Below are 9,742 nucleotides of genomic sequence, written 5' to 3' on the forward strand. Positions count from 1 at the left end.
CAAGCCCCTTGATTGCTCTAGGAGAGTAACCCCAAATAATCTTTACTATGCTTATGCAGGTGGCACATATCCCACTTTGGGGCATCTGGGGCAAGGGATGGAGGGAGTCCGAACTACCAAACCCCTTATAGGTGCATGTCCAGGCAACCAGACAACACAGCTGCAGCAAGGAAAGCTGACGACCCCGCTGAAGTCAGATGGTGGATGAGCTGACGTCTCCTGGGCAGGCTTTAGCCCCGATCCCCACTGCCTCCCGAAGCATCTTACAGGTCTCTGAGGAGCTGCCCCTGTCATGTGGGCTTGGGCTGGGAGGACGCCACTCACCCACCTTTTAGTAGACACTGGGGTAAAAAAAAAAATAGAAAATTGTGGGAATCACGTCAGTTCTGCTTGGCCTCAGAGTCCCTGGAAGGTGCTAATCCCACTGCAGAGGGCTGACAAATCAGATCCAAGCCATGCATCTCTCAGTCACCCCAAGGCCTCTGATACAAGCCCTGCACACACCTGCTCAGGAGGAAGCTGCTGTCCATGCTCAGCTCAAGCTCTCAAAGAGCCAAGGCTCAGCCAGAATCCATCCCCACCCCTCATGCATCATCGGGGGGGGGCATGCAGTGAGTTCGTAGCCATGTGCTGCCACTACTCCTGCATGGGACAAGAGGGCCAAACAAACAGAGGGACAGGAATCCACCCTTCTTTAGGCTGGAGCCAAGGAGCAATGATATCGCAAGCAGGATTACAGCTGTAAAATGTAATCCAGCCTGCTAATCACTTACTTAGGGAAGGATCCATTTAGCTGTATGGTGTGGCCAGGTTCACAACCCAAGAGTCTCCGTGCTGGCCTTTGCTCAGAGCACCTCATCTCCAGACCCAGAAGGTTGGGATCCATCCTCCCAACTGGCACCAGCTGCCCCCTCGCTGTAGCCTTAGCAGAAAGGGCAATGGCTGAGTGAGCCGCGGAGACTGAACTCCCCTTCAAAGCTAGCACAAGTAAGTTAAGCTAGCAGGACGTTGCTACACCTGATCTGAGCTTGGTGGCTGGCACGAGTCTCCACTGTGCAGCAATAGCCACACTGCTATCCTGAGTCTGCGATTACCTGGCTGGGTGCCTTGATCCCAGCTGCAGTGTAGACAAACCGACTGAGGCCCGGGAACAAAGACAGGCAGCACCTCTAGCTTGGGCTGGACCCTGCTGCCCAACTGCCTGATTCTCACGCTGGTCTCTGAGCTGAGCAGCCTGCCTCCCCTGCAAGTGGAAACCCGCGCTGAACCCCAGCCTGTGCTCCCCACCCCCAGGGGATTCCCCACTCATCCCAACCACCAGGCCGGGAACTGGCAGGGGACAGAGGAGGGGGGCAGGCAGAGCCAGTGAAGGCACTCGGCAAAGTAAAAGCTGCTGCAGGAGGCAGGAATCTATTCTGCTGCAAGAGGAAGGGGAAGGAGTTGGGATGGAGCCCGAGCAAGGTTCTGTGAGCTCCTGGGGCTCCACTAGGAGTCCCAGGCTTTCAAGATGGGTCAAAAGTGGTGATGGTACCAAGGTATTTGGAGCTGATCCCAACCATGACAATCCCTGAGCACAGCCTGGCTCGGAGCCTAGGGGAAGCGATATTAGGTTGGGCCTTGCTGCTTAATTAGTGAGCATCCTGTGCGTTTGTTCCCAAGTAGCATTCATTCAAGCCTGTGTTCTGGACTGGTCCAATAAATGCTGGCACAGGGACACTCGCCAACGAGCCCCGTGTGGCCAAGGGAGCACACTCCTCACCCCAGAATCCCCAGCAGTGCTAGGGATGTCAAGTCAGACTGGCCTAAGTGTGACCCCAGCCTCTGGTCCCATGACCACTAGAGTCCCCATCAGTGGGGATGGGAGTTGGTGCCTCCAGTGCAAGGAGCTACGTACACACTACAGCTATGAGTTAAGGCCCTGGCCCTCTCCAAGCAAGATCTCAGGGACTTCCTCAAAGGAAAAGGTCAATAAGATCCGACATGAGCTCCCTGTCCTCTCCTTCCCAATGCCAAGCTCAATCTACTTGACTTCTAACCTGCCCCTTGGTTCTCACCCTCCCAGCTACTGACCATTCTCCCCCACAACCTCACCCCTTCCTGTTCCTCCACTTGGGGCTCTTGTTCTCTATGGGTCTGTCCCCCACATGCTATGAGCATGTTCCGATCTTCCCCATCCAGCTCTCCAGCTTCCGTCCTTCCCCCATAACTCCTCCAACCCCCACTAGGAACCGCTCTCCCGGGAACCATACTGTTCTACTAAGCATGGGCTGGTGGATAGTCTGCTATTGACCGCCACGTGACGTTAAACAAGTCATCCCTCCACTTTGTTTCTCCATCTGTATGGGGAGACCACTACTGACCTTTCTTCATCAGGTTACTCATTTGTACAACAAACACCACAGTAGTGGCAGTGCGGAGATTAGACCTAACTCTCCTGAGTCCCACTTCAGTGTCAGAGCCACTAGACCATGGTGTCTCCCTCAATACAAGGGTTAAGTATTATTGAAATACTGCCCAACTGTTACAGTATTAACACATATCTGCTCCAAGGGCAGGCCCCACATGGAAAGTCGGGCACTAAGATTGCACAAGGGGCACTGCTGTCTTTCTTCAAGGTTAAGCTTTTCCCTTCTAGACAATTTGGAAAAGTTCAAAGCGCAGGGAAAGTTGGAGATGTTTCCTTGAGATCGTGAGCCTGGATTTTCCTCTCAAAAAAAAAATCAATAAATCTGAATCTAATCTACTAATAAAGGTTTAACGAGGACATAATGTTGATGGAACAGAACATTGTTGCAGAATAATCGCTCCCAGCTGCTCTGTGAATGCGCAGACAAAGCCTTGATCCTACGACAATGTCCCTATTATAATAACTTTCTTTCTGTTAGGCCAAATGCTTGGAAGGATTTCATCTCCACTCTCCGAGGGGGGTTGGTGCAGCAGCGAGCCAGTTGCTCGTTGATCCTAATTTAATTTAGCCACTGCCCAATTCCAGGGAACAATTTTCTAACTTTCTAAACAAACGTCTGTAGGAAAACGCTTCATGGTAAAGCAGCTCCCAGAGGCTGTTGATCAAGGTTGGATCTTAGACCATCCTCACATAACCTGCCGTGGCAATATCTTAGCCCCGAGTTTGCTGACATTGTGTGTTCTAGTTGGCACACCTGTTTTTCCTTCAGCCAATCCGAGACAGCCATCAAAGAGCCTTTTGGAAAGTTAAACTGGTTTCTGACTGGCTGGGATTTTAATGCTCCCTGGTTAAGGCTCATTCACCCAGAAGTCTGACTGGCTGTTCCAGATTCCACTGGGGCTAAAGCAATGCGCTATTTAGGTCACCCCTTCTATCCAGGACTGCTCCATGCTCACCACAATGCAAAGTCAGCGTCAGGTCCGGCCCTCGAGTGGGACATCATCTTGTGGGTAACTTCAGTACCCGATTGCTCTAGCATATTGATGTGGTGGGACAAGCCCCAGCCCAAACATGGGCTTGGCAAGGCGGGCTTTCAATGTCTCTGCCGCAAAGCAGAGAAGCGAAGAATCCACTGGCCTTTTAAGAGCCATATTCTTCCCCCAGCTAAACTCACCAGCAAAAGTCTAGCGTGGTTCACTGCAGCCAAGCCCCAGTGGAAAAGGGAGTGCATCCTAATTCTCCTCTCCCGCTCCGCAGCAATCCTGCCACCCTGATGCTCACTGCCAGACAACCCCCCACTGCATCCTTCCTTAGCGACAGTGAGGGGCCATTAATTAATTGCCCACAGCTGGCCCATCCCTGCTACCCAGCAAAACTCTGCACTCAAAGCAAGCAGCTGTCCTCCTTCCTCTAGTTAGTAGAGTGTTAACCCCTTGTCTACCAGCCTCTGCTTGGGTCTGTGCTCCTCAGCCGCCCTTGGTGTCTCATGGCTTCCATGTCAACAGTGGGATTATCTGCAGCAATGCCAACCCCACCCACCATGCTGGTAGATGGGACTGGAAAGGGCGGCGGGGGGGCATCTGTTGTCCGATTATCATTTACTGGGGGTGGGGGGGGCTTCATCATGCCTTTTCCCCATCCTATTGATGGATCCATTTTATCCAGAGACTGATGGGCCCAGAAAGATCCCAGGATGCTGAGCAGTTGGGCACCCATCCAGCTGCACAGGGTTTCCTGGATCCCTCTCATTTGGTTTCTGAGCCAGCTGGGGACCTGAGGCCAGGCTAGTATCCATGACTGCTACCCACCTCCTGGCTGTGGCCCAGGGTAAGGTGCGAATGCTGGTTTCAACTATCATCCTTTGCAGTTGTTGGACACGGGGAACCAGCTGACTTGCGTGTGGGACGGGGGACGAATAGTTGGCCATGCAGCGAGCCTGTGTATTCCCCACAGACTTCCAGTACCCATCGATCCCTGTATCACACCAGCCTGTCAGCTCCTCCTCTAGGCAATGAGGCCATGGCCCCCTGCATGTGAAAACTGCTATTGAAACAAGCACCTGTACCCAGAGCAGAGGGACCAACCTCCCTAGCTCTCACCCCCCCCGCCATGGCTTCCTTTCTGCTACCGCAGCCCAGCCAGCATGGACTTCGGCATGGCACATGCTGCTGTCCCTCTACCCCGAAGGCGCCCAAAGCATTTCACAGCCCTGCACTCTGTGCCCCGGGTCACGGGGCTGCCCCCACCCAGGACTCTGCAATCTGAGGGAGCCCCGGGGAGGTGGGAAACAAACTCAGTTCTCTGGATGCTGCAGTCAGAGCTTAACGGCTCAGACTCCAGGCAGCTGGCTCTAAACCGTGCAGCAGCCGACTGGGAATGTTAAGGGAGCACGGGGTCAGTTAATGCTAATAAACACCTACCCACGGGCCTGCTCATCTCCCGCCGGGCCTTCGCCAGCAGGCCAGAGCCTTTGCACACCATTGCTCCCCTTCCCCACACGGTGGCAGTGGAGCCCAGTGTTTCCCGGGAGCGGGACAGGAGAGTGCCAGGGAGAAGGATCTCAAAGGAGCAGCCGTGCCAGCGTGACTGACCAGAGGAGAGAAAGCACTCTGGGCCGTGTGGTGCCTGCGAGCGCTGGAGCCAGCCGGGGTGCTGGGCGATATGTCCCAGTGGCAAAACCTGGAACTAGTCTCTGCAGCTTGGGTAACCCACAGGGCGACCCCCAAAATAGCAAAAACAAACCAGCTCACGTAACCCACAGGACGACCCTACAATAACCAGCCCCATAGAGGCCTCAGCAGTACAGTCTCTCCACAAAAGGGCTCAGCATGGCAAGCGCCATGGAGCTGCTTGGAGGCCTGACCCCTTCAGCCCAGCATGTGTTCACAAGGACCTGGGTGTTTAACCCACCCCGAGCTCCCTCCCTCAGCGCCCCTGCCTGTGCGGAGAGCTGGGTGGTCTCCGGGAGGAATGTGGGTCACTCCAGCAGGAGTATAAATAGTCTGCATTCCTTCCAGCACAAGGCAGCCGCGCTTCTGTCCCAAGGACTTCTGCTAATAGGCAAACGAGCCCCAAGGATTTTATAGCCATTGTGTGTGGGATCCTGGTGGATTATGGTGCTGCGGGTGTGTGTATGGAATTAAGGGGACATGAGAGCGAGGGCTGCAGCCTGGATTTAATGCAGCATAAAACCGGGGGCTAAAGCCCCAGGAGTGAGGCCCGCTGGAAACAAGCCTGCCCAGCCATTTGCTTGGGCTGGAATTGTGCCACCTCGCATGGGCTTTGCTCAGGCAGAAATCCCCTGTGAGGACGGCAAAAGGACTTACTCCGAGTAGCCACGGTGAAGTTTGAGGCCTGTGGAAAGACTCCTTGGGATGCTGGGCTGCAGGGGCAATCTCCAAAGCTTGGGATCAAGCCCTTAGGCCGAGATTTTTCCAAAAATGACTCATGATTCTGGGCACTCGACTTGGGGACCTGGTTTTCCAAGTGGGCTGAGCACCTGCCCTTTCAGGGGTCCCATTGCTCAGCACGCACAATCACTAGGCACTTGGGAAATTCTGGCCTTCCCTCCGAGGGCCTGATTGTGAAAGGTGCCCAGCACAAGCCCCCATCCAGAGACAAAGTGGTCATGCTTCACATAGCACCTTGCATGGGTGCTATCCCCAAACGCTTCGGCATGAAGACTGAAACACAACAACCACGTTAAGAGGAATGGCCCGCCGGAGAAGAAAACAGGTCCCCAAATGAGGTGATGCGACGCAGGGAGGTTGTTCTGAACGGGAGAAGCTGCAGACGAGAAAGCTGTTGCACCAACCTGTATAACTGCATGAAGCGCCAAGTGCAAGGTGGCGGGGAGAAGAGTAGGAAGAATCAAGCCCCACTGAAGGGCGGCGAGAGACCAAGTCCACGGAGGAAGCTTTGGGCTGTCTGGGCGTGGAGTTTGGGGCAGGACGCTCCTTGCCTTGCGTTCCAGGGCCCTGCGTCGCTGTAAACAACGTGCTTTGCTGGAGCACAGGATAATGACTACGTATTTCATCAATCATTTAAAATATAAATAGCACTTTACATTAAGTAACACTAATTGCCCTGGAGCTTCCCCGTAATTAACATTTAACCGTATTTTAATTTCCCATAACTCCTCGGACTGGCTCGGCAGCCCTGGCGAGGGTACGGCCCGTGGGCTCATGTGTTGCACCAGGCCATGCAAAGGCAGTGACAGCCCAGCAGGTGCTCGGGCAGCTGCTCCCTCTGCTGGGAGAGCTTGGCGCTAATTACCCAAGAGGCAGCTTCCTCCTTTGTGACACTCTCTCAAGTGTTAAGCTAGGGTTTCGCACTCCAAACCAGAGACGGGGGGGGGGGGGAAGAGTTATTTGCACATGGGGACACAGAGTCCCATACATGGAGCCTGTAGAGAGCAGTACGGAGGGGCTATAGGAGCATCACCTCTCCCCACAAACCCACATGAGCAAGGGGCTTTTTAACCAAGTGCCCCAAGGGGCCTTCCCACACTGCTCTTGCTTCCCAGGGCCTTGTGCTGGAGGGGAGGGAGGCCGAGGGAGGAAAAAGCAGAGAGAAAATATATTAATTACAGCCCCTGCCTCACCCCATGATGGGATTGTATCGAGCCGCTAAATAAGAGCATGAGTGCAGCATGCCATAGAGTTTGCAACTAGATAAAAGGAGTGCAGGCTTCGCTGTTAATGTAGTCAGTAAATAAATAAAGGAGGGTTTAAGCTTAGTGTACAGCAATCAGTTTAGAACTACAGGATAATTAACACAGCAGGGGGCCAGAGTACTCTATAGTCAGGTTTAAATGAACGAGTTCACTTTCATTGAAGCAAACTTGCTCAGCTCCCTGGTGAGCCCAGAACACATTCAGAAGAGCCAGCGAAGGCGGCTGAGATCCGAGGCGCGTGCAGGCCTCCAGGCACGCGCACACAGACTTCCACACATGAAGAACCAAGAGAGAATAGACACACAAGCACCCGGGCTGGGCAGGCATACGCACACATGACAAAAAACACAGACCCTTCCCTCCTTTTCCCCCAGCGCCTTCCGCAGGTTACCTTCCTGTAACAGTCTCCCCAAGACTTTATTCCCTTTACCTCCCACTCATTTCTTACCTCCATCTCCCTCAGGGCCTGCCTGGGGCAGCCCTGTTCCTCCTTTTGCTGGCCATTTCCTCACTGCTGTGTTCACTCATTCAGTGCCAGGAATCGGTTTATTCTGATACCAAATTAACCAGATCCTGATAAGCCTGTTGGATGGGAACCAGGCGGGCGCTGTTTCCTCCCCCCCTTTGCGCAGAGGGGGCCAAACTGGGGGATTGAGCCTTTCTAAAAATTGACCTGGCCCAGTTGTGAGATTCCCCATGGAATTCCCCTCTTTAGCCTCCTTTTGTGTTGGCTTAACTCTTGTCTGCCTGGTTGAGGCCAGACTGTTCCCTGCTCCCGGAGAGGTCATGCTGATGGGAAGAGCATGGTAAAGTGGTCTGAGTCATTGAAGAGGCTAAGGGGTCTGTTCCTAGCTCTGCTAGGCAGCCTTGGGCAAGGTAACTAGATGGTGATGTTCCAAAGTCTGATTGCAGGAGGTTCCCAGGTCTGGGGCTTTGCCTCAGCTCCCTGAAATCCAGAGCTTCTGAGCATCCCCCAAGCCAATCAAAGCTGATGGCAGCTCTGGGTGCTTGGCCAAGCTGAAAGCTCATCCCTAAGGTAGATTGGATTGGGCATCTCAAAAACCGAAACACCTGAAATATTGGCTGCCTCTTGCCTCAGTTTCCCCATTATGTGAAATGACAGATGGCAGCAAAACAGTTTTATAAAGCACTTTAGTTTGCCTGCTGATACATTGTCTCGAGGTGCAGAGCCCCAGTGTGTAATTTAAAAGGGGAAAAAAAGTGTCCAGCGGAATATTTGGGGCCTGATGCTCTTTCACACCAAAGCCCCTTTATGGCACACTGGCAGTGTAAAGGGGTCTTCTGGGGGCAAAAGTACTGTAATTTCCAACAGTTTAAGGCCCCTTTACTTTGCTGGGGTGCTGCAAAAGGATTTCAGAGTAAAGCAGCATCGGGCCCTTTCTGTTTATTTGTATCTTGCACTGTTGAGTGTTTTTCTTAACATCTCAACTCTTGGAGTCCCGTGATTATGTAAGAAACAACTTTCAATGAAAAAAACATACATTTCTAGCCTTCATGGTTCAGAGAAAAGTGTGTAAACATGACCACAGGAGACTCCAAAGGGTCAAACCCCAGAAGGCAAATAGTCCACAACTATTATTTCTTTGGTTAAAAAGGTCATGATTTTTAACCATCTCATGATTTCTGGGGCCCCAACTCATGATTTTTGAAGACTTGGGGTTGCAAACACTGCGAGATAACTGGAGTACAGGAACCAATGTACATTGTACAGGTTCCAAAATATCCATGCCACCCTCAGGTGTTTACTCTTGGGTCCACAGACTCATCCTTTCCAATATAAAAAAAAGTTTCTATTACAGCCCATGGGATGTGCAGCTTTCATTTGGCTCCTCGTCCACTCCTCATGCTAGACAGCAGCACCTTGCTCCTCCCCAGAGCTGTGGCATGAGAAGTTTTTGTTTTTGTTTTTTTTAAATCTGCTGCCAACTCTCAGTCAACAGGCCAGCTTTGGGGGACTCTTGCACACTCTACAGCAAGCAAAAGTACACTGAAAGCGAGTCTCGCTCACTCTTTTCTGCTGGGTCGTCCCATCGAATGTGGCATGCGCTGCTATTGCAAAGCGGAGGTCACTCGACTTTGTGTGCCCAGGCAAAGTGGACAGGACTCTCTCCTTGTGCACCCCATGAAGCGTCACTCAGACATTTGGGGAGTGGATTCCTGAGGCTGGCCAAGGGCTCTTTGCACGTTCCAGTGAATTCCCTTCCCCAGCCCCTGAGCTGTGCACAGCCACTGGCTGCTCAGCTGCTGAGGCTGTATAAATATGGTTTGAGGGATTTAATGAAGGGCACAAAGCTTTTTCATGCTCGCGCTGTCAGGGCCCCTTTTTATCCATTAGATCATATCTGGGTCAAAGAGCACATAAGGATGGGAAGCCCTCACTGTCACACAAAGCCTATTCAGCAGGGTCGCTATTCACTCACCTCTTCTCACCCATATCCATGGGGCACATGACCCACCCGGAGCACCTAAGCCTCTGCTTTGATGTCATTTAGCAGAAAACTGCTATTAAATGTTGTTTTAAAGATGGAAATCTTGCTGCGCTCCCATTTGTCAAGAGAAAGCTTAGAAGAGGCCTGCTCAGGCCGGGTGCGGGCATTGGAGACACACACTCAGCATGTTGTGAGGGGCAGCAGAGAAAG

General features: G+C 52.6%; 1 protein-coding gene across 3 annotated transcripts in view; it reads right to left on the reverse strand.

Annotated features, from left to right (window-relative positions):
* Nucleotides 1-9,742, reverse strand: part of USP28 (ubiquitin specific peptidase 28) — a 125,761-nt gene that overhangs the window by 110,611 nt on the left and 5,408 nt on the right. The gene's annotated exons all lie outside the window — the stretch shown is intronic.

Source organism: Dermochelys coriacea, chromosome 22, assembly GCF_009764565.3.
Source record: "Dermochelys coriacea isolate rDerCor1 chromosome 22, rDerCor1.pri.v4, whole genome shotgun sequence".
Classification (NCBI taxonomy): domain Eukaryota; kingdom Metazoa; phylum Chordata; order Testudines; family Dermochelyidae; genus Dermochelys; species Dermochelys coriacea.